Here is an 18,933-nt window from a genome sequence, read left to right as displayed (position 1 = left end):
GCATGTTAATGACACTGAAGCAACAAGTTATGTTTGTGAAGTTGTCGTGCACTTTTGGGATGTGAGAGGTTGATTATTTGGGCCACATGGTGTATAGACGTGGCGTTTCCGTGGAAGATGAAAAGGTTAAAGCAATTTCAAAATGGCCCTTCCCATCAATGTTAAAGAGTTACGCGGTTTTCTCGACTTTACGGGTTATTATCAACGTGTTGGTTCTAAGTGTTGGCAGCAATTTTGGTAAAACAAATAGTGTTCACAAGATATTGTTTGTGATGTCTTAACATAAGATATCTGTGTACCTGCTGGAGTTTAAATGGAAAACATAATTATGCAAGATTGTTTCAGAATGTCATACACCAATGTCATGGCATCTGATATTATGTACCTGCTGGAATTTAAGAAACATAATTATGCAGGATTGTTTCAGGATGTCATACACAATGTCATGGCATCTGATATGGTTGTACCTACTGGAAATTATAAATGGAATTATGGAATTATGCAGGATTGTTCCAGGATGTCAGACCCGATGTTATGACATCCTGTACACAGAACATTTAGTATGAATGTCTGGTGTTTTGTGATTGCACATTTAATGGCAATCTATGTATGATTGAAGATCTGATTTGCAGGCGCATTCAATCATTGATTACAACTTGATTTACTTATTTTCCAAGGAGATTTAACCAGCTGTCATGAGGAGATTTAATTGGAAAATAGTTTTAGGGTTTTCAAGATGTCCAAGCCCAGCTGAATGCTTCTATAAATAGGACATGGAAAACCTGATTTATTACACAACCAATACTGAGCGAAATATTGAGAGAGAGCTAGGGTTTGTGTCTTGTTTAGTCGTGAGACTTGTAAGCCATTCAAGTCATCCTTAGATGATTGAATTGGTCTGATTTGTGGTTGTAATTTGTCACTCAAATCTTGTAAGCAAGAGTGTGTGTCCACTTGATCAAAGCTGTTAAGCAAGATCAAGTGTATGTCTTCTTGATCAAAGCTGTTAAGCAAGATCAAGAGTGTGTCTACTTGATTAAAACTGTGAAGTAAAATCAAGTGTGTGTTATTAAAAAGTGTTTTCTTTTCACAAGGAATTGTTGTTTAAAATCACAGGTGTGATTGTAGGAAAGTGAGTGGGTTCTCATATCTAAGAGTGCTTGGGTAGAAATTGCATGGGTAGAGATTAGGTGAGAAAGACTGTAACTTATTGAAGTGTACAAAGAGTCTTTGAACTGATTCTATTTTAGTGAATTTCCTTCCTGGCTTGGTAGCCCCCAGATGTAGGTGAGTTGGACCGAACTGGGTTAACAATTGCTTGTGTCTTTTGCATTACTATTATCTATCTTTATTCTGTTTGCATTACTCAGATATTAGTGTCGTGACATTACCTTTGACATCTCATATCTGATACCAGAATTTCACAATGTTTCATTAAGTCTTACTCACAAATTACAACGACTATGAGAAACTTATTCAATAAAGAAGGTTTTAATTGAGACGATATAGCTAACACAACCTTTAACAACCTCAAATTGGTGATATCCACTACTTCGGTGTTAGCTATACTGGACTTTTCCAAGCCTTTTGTCTTAGAAATTGATGCATCGAATACTAGAGTCTGAGCCGTTTTGAGCCAGTCTGACCGTCATATTGCTTTCTTCTCTAAGAAACTAGGACTTACTGCCCAACGATAGTCTGCTTATGTGGGAGAATTTTGTGCCATCACAGATGCCCTAGCCAAGTTTCACCAATATTTTTTGGGTTACAAATTTATTATCCTTGCTGATTAAAAGATTCTCAAAGCTTTACTTGAACAAACCCTTAAAACTCTAGAACAACAAGCATGGATTCCTAAGTTCATTGGGTTCGATTTTACTATTGAGTACAATTAGGGTAAGGAGAAAATTACGGTTGATGCACTCTCCAGGGTGTGTTTAATGGCTTGGTCAGCACCAGGGTGTTCATTTAAGGATGCGTTGCGCGCGGACCTTCAACGAGATCCTTGATTGTTGACCTTACTGCAACAATGTCAATCAAGTTCATGCCCAAATTTGAACTACAACAATAAATGTGGTCTTTTGTTTTTGCACAATCCACTAGTTATACCAGATAAGAATGCACTCATTCAAACAATCTTAGAGAAGTTTCACTCATCACCAATTGGGGGATATTCGTCCATTACTCCACCTATAACACACAAACTTCTCAATTCTATTAGATAAACTTGCACCAACATAACAAAGCGTTCATTAAACAATGTATTGTGTGTCAACAATCCAAGACTTCCACTACCCTTCTAACTGAGTTGCTGGCACCATTACCCATTCCTAATCATGTTTGGGAAGATGTTGCGATGAATTTTATCATGAGTATGCCAACTTCTAATGGGTTCACTATTATCATAGTTGTAGTCGACCGATTAACGAAGTTTGCAATTTCTTTCCTCTCAAGGAAGATTATCGTCATATCCCAAAATTTCCCCTCCCCTTTTCATCTTTTCACTCAACCTTTGACTTGAGATTCATCTGTACACACTCATGTTTCATTCATATGCATCATTCATTCATGTTGACACTTGTTAATTGATCACCATAGATTCAAAGCTTGTGGTTGGCAAAGCTAGGGTTGGCTTGTGGATCAAACTCCAAGAATGTGACATGGCTCTTCATTTGATTATCTTGGGAGTGAAACCCTAATTGTTTGATCTTATAGACATGAATCCAAGAAGACCTCACCATGGCATTCCTTTGGGGAGCAAAACCCTAATTCTTTATGATGTGTCTATGGGACCTTGTGGATGTTCTTTGGGCCTTAGCTTGACCAGTTAAACCCTAATTGGGTCCCATACATTGGGAACTTATTTGTGGAGCCTCATGCCTGATTCAGAGGCCTTGACTAGAGGGTGTGCATCATGAAACCCTAATCAGGAAGATTTGGTCCTAGTTAATCTTGTTGGATTGACTTTTCACCTTATGTTTGTTTGAAACCCTTATTCATTAGGAGGAGGTGTTTGACCATCATATCATGCATTATCCATCATCAAATACCTCATGTGATCATGGAAATCATCCAGTTAACCTACATGTCTACATGATTGGGATTTCATCTGATTCAAGGCTTGGGTCAAGAATTTACATAGGCATCATATTTAGCCATTCATAGGCCACTGATTTAGGTCTCTTGGTGCTTTCAAATCATAGGTCCATGGTCATTGATTCATGATTCATGATTGCACTAATGCATTGATCTTTTGGTCCATTTGTTTGTCATTAATCCATTGTGATTCATAAGGGAATTATAGATATTTAATTCTTGATTCATCCATACATCTTAGTCCATTTCATTCATATGATCAAAGATGATTGATTCATTCATATATCAAGTTTGGTTCTAAATGAGGTTCATTCAAAAAGTCAAATTTAATTCACATTTACATCATAGACATCTCACTCACACAATTGGCCATCTATTCATTCATTAACATGTATAATGTTCATTACAAAAGAAATATAAAAAAAATCATTTTTCACAAATGTTGACTTTTTGGTCAACTATTGACTTTTTAGTCAACCAGTTGACCAAAGTCAACCGACACATAGGTCCATGATCATTAATTCGTGATTCATGATTACACTAATGCATTAATCTTTTGGTCCATTTGTTTGTCATTAATCTTTTGGTCCATTTGTCAATCATTAATCCGTTGTGATTCATAAGGGCATTATATGTCTTTAATTCTTAATTCATCCATGCATCTTAGTCCATTTCATTCATATGATTCATATGATCAAAGATGATTGATTCATTCATATATCAAGTTTGGTTCTAATCGAGGTTCATTCAAAAAGTCAAATTTAATTCACATTTACATCATAGACATCTCACTCACACGATGGCCATCCATTCATTCATTAACATGTATAATGTTCATTACAAAAGAAATATAAAAAAAATCATTTTTCACAAATGTTGACTTTTTGGTCAACTATTGACTTTTTAGTCAACCAGTTGACCAAAGTCAACCGACACATAGGTCCATGATCATTAATTCGTGATTCATGATTACACTAATGCATTAATTTTTTGGTCCATTTGTTTGTCATTAATCTTTTGGTCCATTTGTCAATCATTAATCCGTTGTGATTCATAAGGGCATTATATGTCTTTAATTCTTAATTCATCCATGCATCTTAGTCCATTTCATTCATATGATTCATATGATCAAAGATGATTGATTCATTCATATATCAAGTTTGGTTCTAATCGAGGTTCATTCAAAAAGTCAAATTTAATTCACATTTACATCATAGACATCTCACTCACACGATGGCCATCCATTCATTCATTAACATGTATAATGTTCATTACAAAAGAAATATTAAAAAAATTATTTTTTACAAATGTTGACTTTTTAGTCAACCGGTTGACCAAAGTCAACCAACATATTGTTCATCCTAAAATCATAATATTAATCACATTTTCATCATTGCATCTTCCATGGCCACCATTTCCTCCATTAATCAAGCTTTCCCAATTTGGTCATGCCTTGACCTTGTTTTTGTGCCTTGCATGATGACTTGCTATCTTGCCCACCATGCCTACATCAAAGCCATAATCTTACAACAATCAACCATTGCCAAAATCAGCTCTAACATTTCAATCCATAGCCTAGGCATACATAAACCAACCATACATCCAAACATAACAAAATCATCATTCCAAGCATTTATATTCATAGACATGACATGCCAAAATGCATTATGCAAAGTAATTCATTCATGCACATCAAACAAGCTAACAATGCAGCCAAACAACCAAATCTCTTTTCTCACCAATAAAACAATCAATGAGCATACTTAATTCATGTCATTTAATCAATTCTAACAAGTCTATCACTAAACATTAACACCTCATTAGTTTTGCAACATTCCTTTTCCAAATTAACTATGATGCAATTAACAATTGCCTTCATAAAAAGGCCTCATTAGCATAGCAATAACAGTTCATGGATGACAAATTCACACAATTTAATTCCAAGTCAGAGTTCATTAGACAACCATTCATTGCAAACAATCACATATCACAACAATAAAGCATAATCAACCATTTAAAAACAGGAAATTCAATACAGTCTGCATCATAAACTAACAATCCATTCAACCATTGCAACTACCTAACAAAAATCGTGCCATGACTAATTAACCTCTCTTTAAACTAACCCTGCTAACCAAATTCATGGCATTGAACGGAAAGCAACATCAACAAGTTAACAGAACGTGAGTTTAACTGAGTTGCAACTTCATAACTAACTGTTTTCTAACAAATTAACTGAACCAATAACCAATGATTAACTCAGAACAGAAGGTAACTAGATCATATTTCCGTCCAAATAACTATTTCCGTTTTCCATCCAAATAAACCCCTAACTGTTTTCCTAATTTCAAGGGAATTGTAAATAAATTTCGATCACATTTCATTCAAATCTCTAACAGAGTTTGGAAGGAAGAAGGTTATAAACTCAATCTTCACTCTGAGTTCATTGAATTTTTTCCCTCAATCAAAATCCTCACCACACTCGAAAACTCTCTGATTTTTTTCTGAAGTCTCTCGATTCTTCACACTGGAACACTCTCAATCACTCTCAAATCTTAATTTCCATTTATGAATCTCAGAGCTCATTTTACTCTACCTCTCAAATCGCATGCGTTTTTCAGTTGCAGAAGAAGTTTTAGAAGAAGTAGAAGCAAAGAAAAGGAAGAACGAGAAGTTGCAGAAGGATTACCTTACATTTTTGGCATGGTGCTCCAGTGAGTTTTTGTTCGATCTTCATCATTTCGATTCAAGTGAGTTACCACCATGTATGACACTCTGAGAAGAGTTAAAGCCCTAACATCTAAGGCTCTGATTCTCAATAGGCATCATTTAATTTTTGTTAGAGGATCTAAGGTTCTTCTATTCGCAGCTTCGATTCGCATGATAGATGTTAAATTAGGTTTTGTCATGATGATTTATGGACTCGGGATGGAAAGGAGAAGAGGGTGATGTAATCTTTTAGGATATTAAGCCTCCGCCGCTGCGAAAGGTGACCTCCGACGCAACGGAGGAGGCCTGCGCTTCATCGAGGGAAGTCAGGATGTTTGACTTTGGAGTTGAACACGTGATGACATGATGAAGCCTCACGCGGTTTCTTTGATTCCCTGTAAATTTCTCACCCCTATCCATAATTAAAGTCAGAATGGGCTTTTGAGCTGGGTCTGCGCTTTACCTTTCCTTGCAAACCCTTACAGGAGCCCATACACCCCTGCCTCATTGCTTTGTTCATTTGTTTTTTAATTATTTTTTAGTTGCTGATTTTTCTATAATTTTGTGCATGATTAAAGGTTAGATTTAGGTTAATTGTGGATTAGTCTAATTTTTATCACATAATATGTGTAGATTTAGTTAGGATTAATTAGATTTAATTGATTTTAATTAGGTTTTAATTGCTAAAATTTAATTCAACATTAATTAAATCCATATACGTTAACATCTTTGCCCCTTAGGTCTTGGAAAAATCATGGAAGTTAATGTTGCATTAGATTAGGATTTTGGTTTAGATTTAATTAATCAGTTTAATCAATTCTTTTCCGTGTGAATATTTGATGTTTGATTTCTTTGATTAATTTAATCTTCGTGTGAATATTTGATGTTTGATTTCTTTGATTAATTTAATCCTAACCTTTATATGTTCCCCCTAGCTTAGGATATGTGAATCATTTGATTCATTGATTAATCTTTAGACATGTTGTACATAATTACCAACTAATTCATTCCCTTTGATGAAGTTGATAAAAAGAGATTTTGAGTAACTAATTCCTTTGATTGTGTATAATCCCTCAGTCTATTCAAGTGATCAAAAGTCCCTTTATCACTTGATAAGACTAGTTCCTGTAATGTTATGGACCTCAAGGCCTCTAGTTCATATTTCCAGTCAAGGAATCCCAGACAAATCAAACTACTATGAAAATCACATCAAATATGTTTCTTCAAGAGCTTGTCAATCAAGCTTCAAATTGTGTGACACGAGCCTTAAGAAATAGAGAAGGAATGAGAGTGGAGAATTCCTTAACTCATTCTGAAGATCTTTGGGTACGAGACGAATGACCTAGTTGCTCACCGTATTCACCTCTATTCATAGGCTTTAGCATAATTTGAATCAAATGACTATCAAGTCTCCCTTCACAAAGAAACAGTGCAACAATCAGAAGCCTCTATCAGCAACTTATCAATCATAATTCAATTTGTATGCCATGAGCCTTAAGTAACAAAGAATGATGAAAGTGGGGCATTCTTATCCTTATCTAGGATATCCTTGGGTACGAGATGAATGACCCAGAAGCTCAAGGTATTCGCCTTTGTTCATAGACTTTGGTGCAATTTGAATCAAATGATTGACAAGTCTTCATCATGTCATTCCTCAAATATTGCCCTTTTTTATTTTTATTTTTCATCTGACCTATAACATGATCCATCTACCCTCATCCATGTCTCATTCATATTCATCATTCATTCATGACTAACATCTACTAATAGGTATCATGGATTCAGGATTTGTGGTTGATAAAATCAGGGTTTCAGATCGAAGATTATGGTATTACACATCATATGGGTTGAAACCCTAATTCATGACTTTGCTATTCTGGGATCTTGTCCTTGACCTTCTATGTAATGAACTTGACTTCTGTACCCTAATGGTGGGCCCATGGCTTGATATGTATTTAAGGAGCTTTGTGCTTGGTTTAAAACCCTAATCAGGAATAATTGACGTTCAAATGTCTTGCTTGGTTGACTTTTGAATTTGGGATTCATCAAAACCCTAGTCATTGATCTTGGAAGATCATGAATCATGTGATTTACTTTGAAAAGGTGTAAACCCTAGTTTCTGGCCATGGCATCATCATTAGTGGGGTATATATTCAAGATTGAGATTTCATCTGACTCATCTGATCCATTATGGATGATTCATGGGCTCAGAAGATCCGTGGTCCTAATTCATTGAGTAGGGTTCATTCAAAATTTTATATGTGCATGACCTTTTATTTGGTTGATATTCATCTGGTTTGATTCATAGCATTTACCTAAGTCATTTGGTTCAGGATATTGTGGGCCATATTCGTTTGTCCATAAGAAAATACACATATTTACCTAAGTTGACTTTTGATCAATTATTGACTTTTTAGTCAACCACTTGACCAAAGTCAACTCATCATTTACACATCACAAACCCTAATCTCTATTTCCATTTCTCCATAATCCATCTATGATTCACCACGATTCACTTTGAAACCAAAGTCACTTTTCAAATCATTTACCATTCATTCGAATTACATTATCCATTTGATTTCTAAATACCTAAACCATACATCTATAAATTTCAATCCAATCAATTTCCATTTTCAAATATAAAAACCAATTTTCACATTCAATTCCATTCAAATCAATTTCAAACCACATTTCAATTACATTCAACCATTGATTACAAGTTACAATATTTACAAATACTTCAACCAAATTCACGTTAGTGTACAAATTCATTCGATTACATATTATTCTATTCAATTACATCATTTCAAATTCACAAGATTCGTTTCAAATTTACACCAAAATTCCATAGTATTTCCATGACATTCCAATATCTAAAACACTTCTATCATAAGCCAAATTCCATACATTTTTCATGCATACATTCAACTTCCAATTTCCATTACAACCATTTGTTCCACACATGACCATTATATTCAAACCATACATGTTAAGCCAATCACATTACAACTTCAATCGAAAATTTACCTACAAGGTTTTAATCCAAAGTTACATTCCACCCAAGCCAATGCATTCCAAAGGCAATTTCTTAAACTTCTAAGTCCTAATCCTAGTCACACTAAATTTTTCTTCATTTTTACAAGTAGCACTCTAAAAATTACCTCAAACTTGATGTCTTGACCGAGCCTTGCCAAGTTTTGTGGAAGCGTCTTGATCGAACTTTGTTTCCTGTCACCAAAATCCAAACAAATTGCTCGATTATAGAAGCTAGCGACAATTCTAACACACATTTCATCAATTGCATAAAAGATATTTAGCGTTCAGATTTCATTCATCATGTAAAATTCTAAATCTAACCATTCCAAATCAATTCATATTGGATAAGAAGGCCTTATATGCAGAAGGAGACCCACTTTCATGAATATTGAATGCTACACAGTGAAAAATTTGAAGGAAAAATATAGTGAGAATATTGCAGAATTGGAATTTCAAAACTTTAAGTAGTTACTACATTATTTCTTGGTAGAGTGGCATACCTCGCGAGCTAATTCCCTCCATGACTGTAACTGAAGTGATCTGGGAGTTGCTGATACATGATTTGAGTATTATGCGTGTCATTAGAGCAGGAGGTCAGTCGAGTGATGCTTCTAGTGAGCAAAGCTCTGACAAGTCTTCCGTTCCCCATCAAAGCCAGAGGTTCAAAATGTTGATTAGGGGAAATCAGTGACTTATAACAAACGGTGATGACAGAACTAACACATATAACTAACCCTCTAACTAATTTTTTTCCAGCTTCATAACTATATAACCGTATCTGAACGAACGATTTGATTCTGCAACAAACCTGGAAAAACTAACTACAAAAATATCATAACCATATATCACAGAACCGACAACCTGAACCAGGGCGATCTCTAACCGAATTTCCAGAACCTTAAAACTCTCTCACTGACCCTCAACCTTTCAATTCCACAATTCTCTTACAACAATGAAAAAGCTCCGAGCAGGGTGTACGAGAGATGGAAGAAGTCGGAAAAATATAGTAGGAAATTCATAACAAACTTCCCGGGGAAAACATAAGAAAATTCGGAGAGGTTCCGAACAGAAAAAGGGAAAAGAGGCATTGCAACTCAGAAATGGAAACGTGATCACACCTTTTCACAATTTGATGGCTTGCACCCGTCGCTCTTCACTCCATGATTCGTCATCATCACATACTCATCTGTAATTCAACGCAATGCTTCACTACGAATCAACATCGATCATCACGCCCTCTTCATCATCAATGGCGCAAATAAAAAAACGAACGACAACGGCGGAGCACGACGATTGAAGAACAACGAACGCATCACCTTAGCCACCGCGCCGGAATTCAATCACCGTAAGTTTTCTTCCATGCCTTTTAGCTCAACTGCACTGCTTGATTTGTTTCCCTCTGGTGCGCCATTTGCTTCAATGGAGTTCGGACGTGAATGATGGATACATCCCAGTAGGATTTGATTTCTGCTTCAAACTTTGATTAAATTTTGAGATGTGAGGGTGAGAATCAAGGAGCGCCATTGGAGGAGGATAAGGTGTTTCATTGTTCACGCTGCTGAAGAGTTCATCACATTTGGACATGGGAATTCCGATACCTAGCTTGTACGTATGAGCATGCTCCAACTCGGGTTTGGCTTGAGTTCAGTTTGGGCTTAAGGCCCAAAGTTGCTGTTTTCACCCCCTCAACAAACTTCATACCCCCAGGCCCATTGTTCATAATCTATTTCTTAATTCTCTCCTTAATGCATGATTAATCCCTATTAATTTGTTTTAATCCCAATATTTGTTGTATTAATCTTGCTGATTAGGATTGTTAATCCATGTCAGAATTAGGTATCCTCTAGATCTTAGATATTAGGATTTAATTCATTTCTTTGTTGTTGATTAATTAGATTTAATTAGAGTTAGTTAGGTTTAATTAGGTGTAATCAATTTTTTAGAATAAGATTTAATTTCTTAATTTTTCAGAAATAATTCCTAAACGGTTAACCATGCCGTGGTTAGATTTTAATCATTAGATTTTGGTTATTTTATTTTGTGGATTTTGTGTAGATTAATATGATTAACATTTGATTTTTTCCATGATTAGACTTTAGGCTAAATTTTCATTCAATTTGACTTTTGTATGATGATTTGTATGATCATGTTCATTAGAATTCAAGTAATAATTTGGATTATGGATTTTCCATTTGCTTTTGATCCTAATTCATGTTTGTGTAGATTTTCTTCTTTAAAATTAATTTCCATTTAATCAACTTTTAATTGATTCATTTGGTATTTGATCATGTTGATAAATTGAAAATCCTATTTCAATTTAGATGATGAATGTCTTGTGTACCTTAATTCATTTGCCATGATCACATGATAGATCTTTGATTGCTTTTCATCCATTGATCAGTTACCATTTGATTTGATTTAAACCATTGAATATGCTTACATGTTGTCGCATCATTCTCATCCGTTTGACTTGATATCATGCTCGCCCACTTGTTGTGTTTCCACATGTGACGTTGAGATTCAAACTTACTTCCAGCTAGCCTTGTCTGTAACCAATTCATTCCCGCACAAATCCCTTGTATTTTTCATGTATCCCCCTCTCCTTTTGGATGTACTTTTTTACTCGCTTTCATTATTATTGCTTGTCAGCCATCCCTTAGACATTAGGAGCGCTCACTATGTCATAATCAATAAACAAACCCTTGATCCAACGTCAAGCGACATTTTCTCAAATCAAATGCAAAAACATAGTAAAATACGATTAGGATTGTATGTCACGAGCCTTAAGTGGTAAAGAAGGGATGGGAATGGAGCTTTCCTACGACGTTCTGAGTACTTTGAACACAAGAAGTTTGGCTTGGTAGTTCGAGGCATTCCCCTTTATCCATAGTCTTTAGTGCAATTTGAAGTCAAGAACACTTTCTTTTCAAAACCTAAAAATAACATCAACTCATTGAAACCTTTTGTTTGAGCCTTAGGGTATCATATCGAAAATCCTTTTTCAAGGTATAAAATCAACAAAACAAACAAACATTTTGTATCTGTAAGACCCCAATTTTTGCCCTAAGATCCCTCATGGCATCATATCATATCATGTCATTGCCTCAAGGATCATTGTGCACCTTTGCTTGCCTCCTAGTGGGTGGGTATTTTGTGAGTGTGATTCTTGATCACCAAGCATGTTTGCATTTTGTATATCATTGCTTTTCATTTGTTTACTAACCCAAAAGTACAAAAATATTGTCATCTAACCTTGTTTCTTGTAGATGAAGCAAACTAGGTCAAACAGTCAAATCATTCATTGAGCAATGGATGGTGGGCATTCTTGAAGAATTTGGACACCATGATCATTCATCAAGAGTTCATATGAGTTGTGGTATCATTTGGAATCAAGATCTCAAGAGAAAGAGGTTTGAAATTCATCAGAACATGGCTCAGTCAACCAAAACCCTAGCAAAGTCAATTGTGGTCAACTGTGCATTTAATCAGGGGTTGGAAGGTGTGAGATGGTTGGAAAGGTCTCATTCATGTCCATACAAGCTTCAATTAACATTTCAAACATCCACAGTGAAGGATTTGAGGTCAGACAAAAAGTTTCCCAAAATAGTAAGGACCTGTAATTTTCAGCTGCCAAAAATGGAAAGTCATTCTCCTCAAAATTACATCATGAAGCAAGCTTCAAATCAAGATTTATCCAACATGAAAGTTGAAGAGCTTGATCTTACCTTTCCAAAAAGTCCAAGAACACTCATTTCTCATTTATGGTTGGCAAGTTATGATCAAATCATTTTCAGGAATTTTGGGATTTCAAAGTGGCATAACTTTCAAACCATTTGGCCAATTTGGATGATTCTTTTTTGAGCAAACCACATTTAACATGTACTATCATAATGCATCATCACATTTTATTAAAAACCATCACATAAAAAGGTCATTTTTCAAGTGAACTAATTAAATTTTGGTGGGAAAAAAGGCCATTTTCAAAAATACTTGGAATTTTCATGCCAAACCAATTTGAGTAGCTTCTAAACATGATTTGTGACTTGCTTCAACAGATATTTTACTGTTCCATTGGTTCTAATTGAGAAAGGGCATTTTGGCCAACTTAACATAAAGCTTGATTTCACTAATCCATTTGGTTTATGCTTAATCATGTTTAGCAGCTGATTAATAGGAAGTATATATACCTAATCATAACAGAAAGTTGAGATCCAGAATCACAATTTCAGATCAAATCACAAAAATTCACAAATTCTCTCAATTCTCCTCACACTTTTCCCATACTTTTTCACTCATTCATCAAGAATTCATCATCCTTTTGGCTTTCTATGGTATTGATCTTCACTTGCAGGTGTAATAGAGGAACTGTTGAAGCAAGAACGTGGAAAATCATCGAAGATCCTCACTGTTCAAGCAAGCTCATGTCCAGTAACAGTTGGAGATTTCTTGAAAATAGAGCACTGTTGAGCTGAACCTTCATCTCCATTCATCTTCTGCAGCATCCTAAGCCATCTGTTTTGCACCATTAAGACCTGAAAAGCTCGATTCCATCACTGCATCATCAAGAAGGTAAAAATTCAAAACCTCTAATTCATGAAATTGACATGTGGCTTAGGTAGAGCGTGCAACATAGAGTATTCTGAAATTCGAATCGTGCTAAATCATTGAGTATTCATAGAGAAATCTTGATCTGAAGTTTGGACATCAAAACTTTCTTGGCTCGATCCGTGAAGCATGATTAGATTTAGGTCAAATCATTGTTAGATTCGTGATCTAGGTTAAATGAGGATTCGATCCATATATGGCACGATAGTTTTTGTGAGAAAAAGTCATGTTGATGATGAACACGAAGAACACGACGTTGTGTTCTGATTTTCTCGTTCCAGATCGCTGATAGATCTTCGTGGCCTGGCTTCCCATTTGAATTCGTGTTTCCCGCCTCCACTGGCCACTAGCGTGCTGACACGCCCGTTAATGAAACGGGGCGTTTTGTCCACGCTGCTTCACATTTACAAAAATGCCACTGCCAGCATCATTTTCATGTTTATGTTTTAAATGTTTATTTCATTTCTTGATTAAACTTCAAAAAATCATAGAATATTCATCCTTGATCCAAATTGAGTGAGGATTTTTGCATTCATCTCCAAATTCTCTCTAGTTTTTTTTAGGTATGATAATCAAAGTTGTGCCTGATTGATTTTTAATTTTGTCTAGAGACTTTGATCATGTATGCTTTGTGTATATGTTTTGCCATTTCATTCATAAAATAATGATTCCTTATCCAAAATGCATGAAATCTTATATGCATATTCTTGACTCTTTCCTGGTGACTTTGGTATATAGTTTGCTAATTTTGCATTTCTGGATTAGGAGATATGATGTGATCTTTTTGAGTGTGACAATGTGTGTCACACTAGGTTATGTCCACTTCTTGAATTTTGTTTCCATGCTTATTGAATGCCATTTGATCTAGATTTTTGCATGTGATTACATATATATGTCTAGTCTGATCATGATTTTTTGTAGGATTTGTTGATCAATTTCCTATTTGTTTGATATTTTTCTTTGCTGTTTGGTCATTTTTGGATTTTTCTTGAGTGATCAACTTCCATGCCTTGAGAAATTCTCATGCCTTATCATATGAAGCTGAAATTTTGTGGATTGATTCTTAACAGGTTTAATTCCATTTTGGCTTTGGAGTGACTCATTTATCTTATGTCATTTCTGTTTTGCACTTGGTTGAAGTTGATGCTCAATTTGATACCATGTATGAGCCTGCTTCTATATGCTTTGATTTGTTGATTTTCATTGACTTGGTTCCCATTATCCAAATGCCATGAAATTTGATATGTGGCTCATTTTGAGCTGGAATTTTTGTGGAATTTATTGAGCTGTTTTGATATTGGTTTGAGTGTGATCATTCTGTTAGCTCCAATGTGTTTCCAAAATGCATAGTTTGACATGTTAGGTGTATAAAATTGATTTGGTGTATAGTTTTGACATGAGACCAATTAGAATTTGTTCTTGTTGGATAAATCTTGATTTTTATCAATTTTCACTTTCTGTTTTGAATTTTTTACCTCCTTTTGACCCTAGGCTTGTCCTAGTGGTCTTACTTCTCACATTTGAGTTGTTTTTTCAGGTTAAAGAAGCAATTGCTTTAAGGAGTTTAATTCAAGTTGATTGAGTTTGATTTAATTGATTGTGATGAACTAACTTGTTTTATTTTGTAGGATGCTAACTCATTTGCTTTGAGTTTGTGCTTTGCACATGTGATTGATTGTGTTGACTGTTGGTTCTTATTTGTCTGTTTTGACTTTGTGATTGGTACTGATTATATTTGATTGATTTCAGGTACCATAGTTGCTAATAGTTCTCTGAGAACTTGCATTGCTTTGCTTGATAGAATTTTAATTGAGGTAGACTCTCTTGTCTCCATGTAGTCTGGAAGACCTGGCTTGTTATTTAGCCAGGCACCTGTCTGAAGTCCTCCTTAAGAGGCAATGTGTGTGATTGTTTATTTTTGTCCCCAAGCAGGTGAAGTCCTTTTAATAAGGCAATTGGTAGACAAAAGAGATATGTAGCCTATCTCCTACTATTCTGTGAGTCACTCACATTGCTCACACTACTTGTGTTGATGCATAGTGAGTAAAAGCCCAAGATCTATCGAGTCTTTAACTTGGGGAGAGAGTTCCATCTTTCTGAACTCCCCCACCTTCTGATATTCAATGCTCTCCCTGACCAGGGATAAGAGTGATGAGGCACACCCCTCATATCCTTTCATCTGCTTCACCTTGGCTCTCAATGTCAAGGTTAAGAGCACCACTTACCCTATTCCAGTGGACTTTCAAGTCTAACCCTTTGATTGAGCCTAATTGTTTGGTTATAGTGGGTGCTAAATGTTTGTTTGATTGATTGCTTCATATGTACATGTTTGCTTGCATGCCCTCGTGTACTTGTCATCATTGATTTTTCATTATTGCATGATCATCACTTCATACTCTTGTGGTTTGTTTGGGTTTACCCATTGAGGACAATTGTAAGACCATGTTCTTTGGCCATTGTTCCTATGATTTGGAAGGGACAGAGTGTAAGACCATTTCACTTGGTCACTCATGTCCGTTGCTTAATGCTTGTTTGTTTGTTGTATGTGAGGATGCAAGTATAAGTCCATGTTGTTGGCCCTTGTATTCCTATGATCATCTTTTGGAGGTTAGAGTAAGCCCAGATAGATTGGCATCTGACATCCAAGTTTTGTTTTACTTTAGGAGATTGGTGTAAACCCATTTATTGGTATCCGATATCCGCTTTTGCTTTGTGAGATTGGTATAAGACCATTGATGGCATCCGGTATCATTGTTTTGTTTTAGGAGATTGGTGTAAACCCATTTATTGGTATCCGATATCCGCTTTTGTTTATGAGATTGGTATAAGACCATTGATGGCATCCGGTATCACCTTGCTTTTATTTTTTACTTGCATTGTTGCCTATTCCTAAGGACACACTTGAATCATCTTCTATATGATTTCAAGAGGTGAACCTTTCTAAGAAGTTTTACATTCCATCATCCATACCCTCTTTGTCCTAAACCTTTTCACACTTTGCTTTCAAAATTTTTGACTTGTTGTGCAAACATCTTCATGTCTTTTCAAATTAGAAACCTGGACCATAAGTCCTTGACTTTTCAAACTTCACTTTTCATAACACTTCTTTGAATCAATCTTAATCATACCTTAACCATATTTTGTGAATAATCATAATCAATTAACTTCACCCATTCAATTGTTTTGGCTTTGTCCATTGTTAATATGTTTTCATGCATTAGCCTTAGGTTTTAATTACCATAGTGGTTGATATGAATCTTACCTTATCCTTAGTGAGTTGATTGTAAGTCTTCCATACTTATTATAGGGTTAACCCCTCACTAGTATGTTGAAGCCGTCCTCGCATGGTGGATTGTTGATTCGAGTTGAGTTTTCTCCCATTGGTAATGAAAAGCCTTAGTGCTTGTGTTTTAAAATTGAACTCACTAATTTTTGGAAATCTTTTAGCCGAACTACGGTGTTTTGATCCTTACCTTTGATGGAAGGTACGTAGGCAACGGGTTCATCCGTTCAAACACAAAAATAACTAACTTGTACATTCTTTTCTCATCATCCCATTCGTGTTTGCACAATATGTCATAAACAAATAAACATATTTTTATACAACAAGTGTGAAAAGGGCTCCCTAGGAGTACCTAGGACGTGATGGGTGCCTAACACCTTCCCATTGCGTAATTTACCCCTTACCCAGACTCTCTGATCTTTTCATTAGTTTTCTACGCGTAAAACTTCTTAGGTTTTTGTTCGCTTTTTAACCAATCCTTTGGATAAATAAAAGTGCGGTGGCGACTCGATTGCTTTGTATGCTTTGCTTTTGGTTTAATCAATAAATCATATAGCGACGAATACACCGCTACAGAAAAGTGGCGACTCTGCTGGGGAGAAACATTAGACCTTCCCTGGTGGTATTGCCTACTTTTCACCCTTGTTGTATGATATTTGTTTATGTGTTATTTGACATATTTTTGTACAATTTGGGATAACTGTATTGATTGTAATGTTTGAATTGCTTGATATACAATTGCTGTTTGCTTTGGTGATCTCTGTGAGATGAGTTCTATACCCGAACTCGAGTGCACTCTAGGATAGGAGAATGGCATAGTCTTGTTGACTGGTGTGGAGTATTCCTTAGCCAGTTGACTTGCGAGTCCATTCACTTGGTGGAGGTCATGTTGGATTGATAATGTCACACAAGTCATTTGTGGTTAGGCATTATTCGTTCAATCATGTGCCTTAGAAGCCAAGGACCTTAGTTTACCAAACCCATCTTGGCCTATTTTTAGGACGTAGTGCGGAGGTCGTTCAGATGTAAGATCTGATGCGATTGTTACGCGATACTACACTCATAAGAGTCTCTCTTGAGAATATTTTTGGAATACGAGTATTCGTTTCTCCGATAATATCCGAGAGATGGGACGATGATTATGGGAACCTCTGGTAGAACATGTCTGGCAGGTTTAAACCCTAGTACACTCCCTTTGGGTGGTTCTTAACCGAGACTCCATGCTCGTGACTCTCAGCAAACCAGTGATTCGTGGTTGAGTCGTTCAAACATCGTTAATATCAATGGAACTTGGGCGTTGATAAGGTATAAACCATAATCCGCCAAAATGGATGATTGATATTAAGGATGTTAGAGCCGGTTCATGTACCGTTAATATCAATGGAACTTGGGTGTCGATAAGGTGAAAACCTAAATCCACCAAAATGGATGATTGATATTAGGGATACAATGAGCTTTCCCACGACCTTTGTTTGGTGTGACTTGCTTGATCCTTGAGTGTGATTGTTGCATTCATGCATTCATCTGCATCCATATCATCAGATAAAAAGAAAATTTTCAAGGAACTCAAAGGAGTTTACTTGCAAAAAATTTCAAACATGGAAAAAACCAGATTTTTTTTTTACCTGATATATCTGATGGGATATTCTCATATACGATCAGAATGTTAATATTTCAAAGTTTGCAAGTAAAACCCTCGAGTTTCTTTGAAAAAAAACAAGCATATGCACAAACACTTCATGCATCATTTGCATAAGCGGGTGTTTTGTTCCGGTCTCCCGTCCTGTGGTCTGACCCTGCGATCTTCATTTATTTTGAAGACGCACCTTGCCGGTACTATACCAGAGCCAACTCTGCCATATTTATGGACCGTTTTGAGCAAGAGAGTTGTGAACTCAGAGGAGGAATTTGCCAGACAGGGTGCTTTTGACGGATTTATTCCTGGTTAGCCACTTGTCTTCTTTCTCATATATTGACGCTGAGGATGAAGTTGGAACGCCGTTCCAAGCTTTATCTATTGATGAACCGATTGAGAAGAAGTCTCCTTCATTCACTTCCTACCGTGATGCGAAGCTGGCCATTGAATGTGGTGCAGTAGCTGGTTTAGGGAAGGTGATTGAGCTTGAAGACAATAGATCCCGGGCTAGCATTGGCTATTCCTCTGGGGCATTCAACGAGCTTGGTTTGTTCAAGAGTGCAGGATT

The 18,933-nt window shown here is 36.0% G+C and overlaps 2 long non-coding RNA genes across 3 annotated transcripts; both read right to left on the bottom strand.

The window, feature by feature from the left end:
- Positions 1–4,316: 4,316 nt before the first annotated feature.
- On the bottom strand, positions 4,317–6,737 carry LOC127128125 (uncharacterized). Its single transcript, XR_007805693.1, has 2 exons — positions 5,786–6,737; positions 4,317–4,601 (listed from the first exon to the last, which is right to left on the bottom strand). It is a non-coding gene; the product is annotated as an uncharacterized LOC127128125 (long non-coding RNA).
- Positions 6,738–8,695: 1,958 nt separating this feature from the next.
- Positions 8,696–10,520, bottom strand: LOC127128124 (uncharacterized). 2 transcript variants are annotated; one of them, XR_007805692.1, is made up of 3 exons: positions 9,342–10,439; positions 9,163–9,236; positions 8,696–9,033 (listed from the first exon to the last, which is right to left on the bottom strand). It is a non-coding gene; the product is annotated as an uncharacterized LOC127128124 (long non-coding RNA). The 2 variants fall into 2 exon arrangements; XR_007805691.1 differs by lacking the exon at positions 9,163–9,236 and having other exon boundaries at positions 9,342–10,520.
- Positions 10,521–18,933: the final 8,413 nt, after the last annotated feature.

This window comes from Lathyrus oleraceus, chromosome 3, assembly GCF_024323335.1.
Source record: "Lathyrus oleraceus cultivar Zhongwan6 chromosome 3, CAAS_Psat_ZW6_1.0, whole genome shotgun sequence".
Taxonomy (NCBI): Eukaryota; Viridiplantae; Streptophyta; class Magnoliopsida; order Fabales; family Fabaceae; genus Lathyrus; species Lathyrus oleraceus.
The sequence above is the reverse complement of the archived record's forward strand: the minus strand, read 5'-3'. Positions and strand labels throughout refer to the sequence as shown.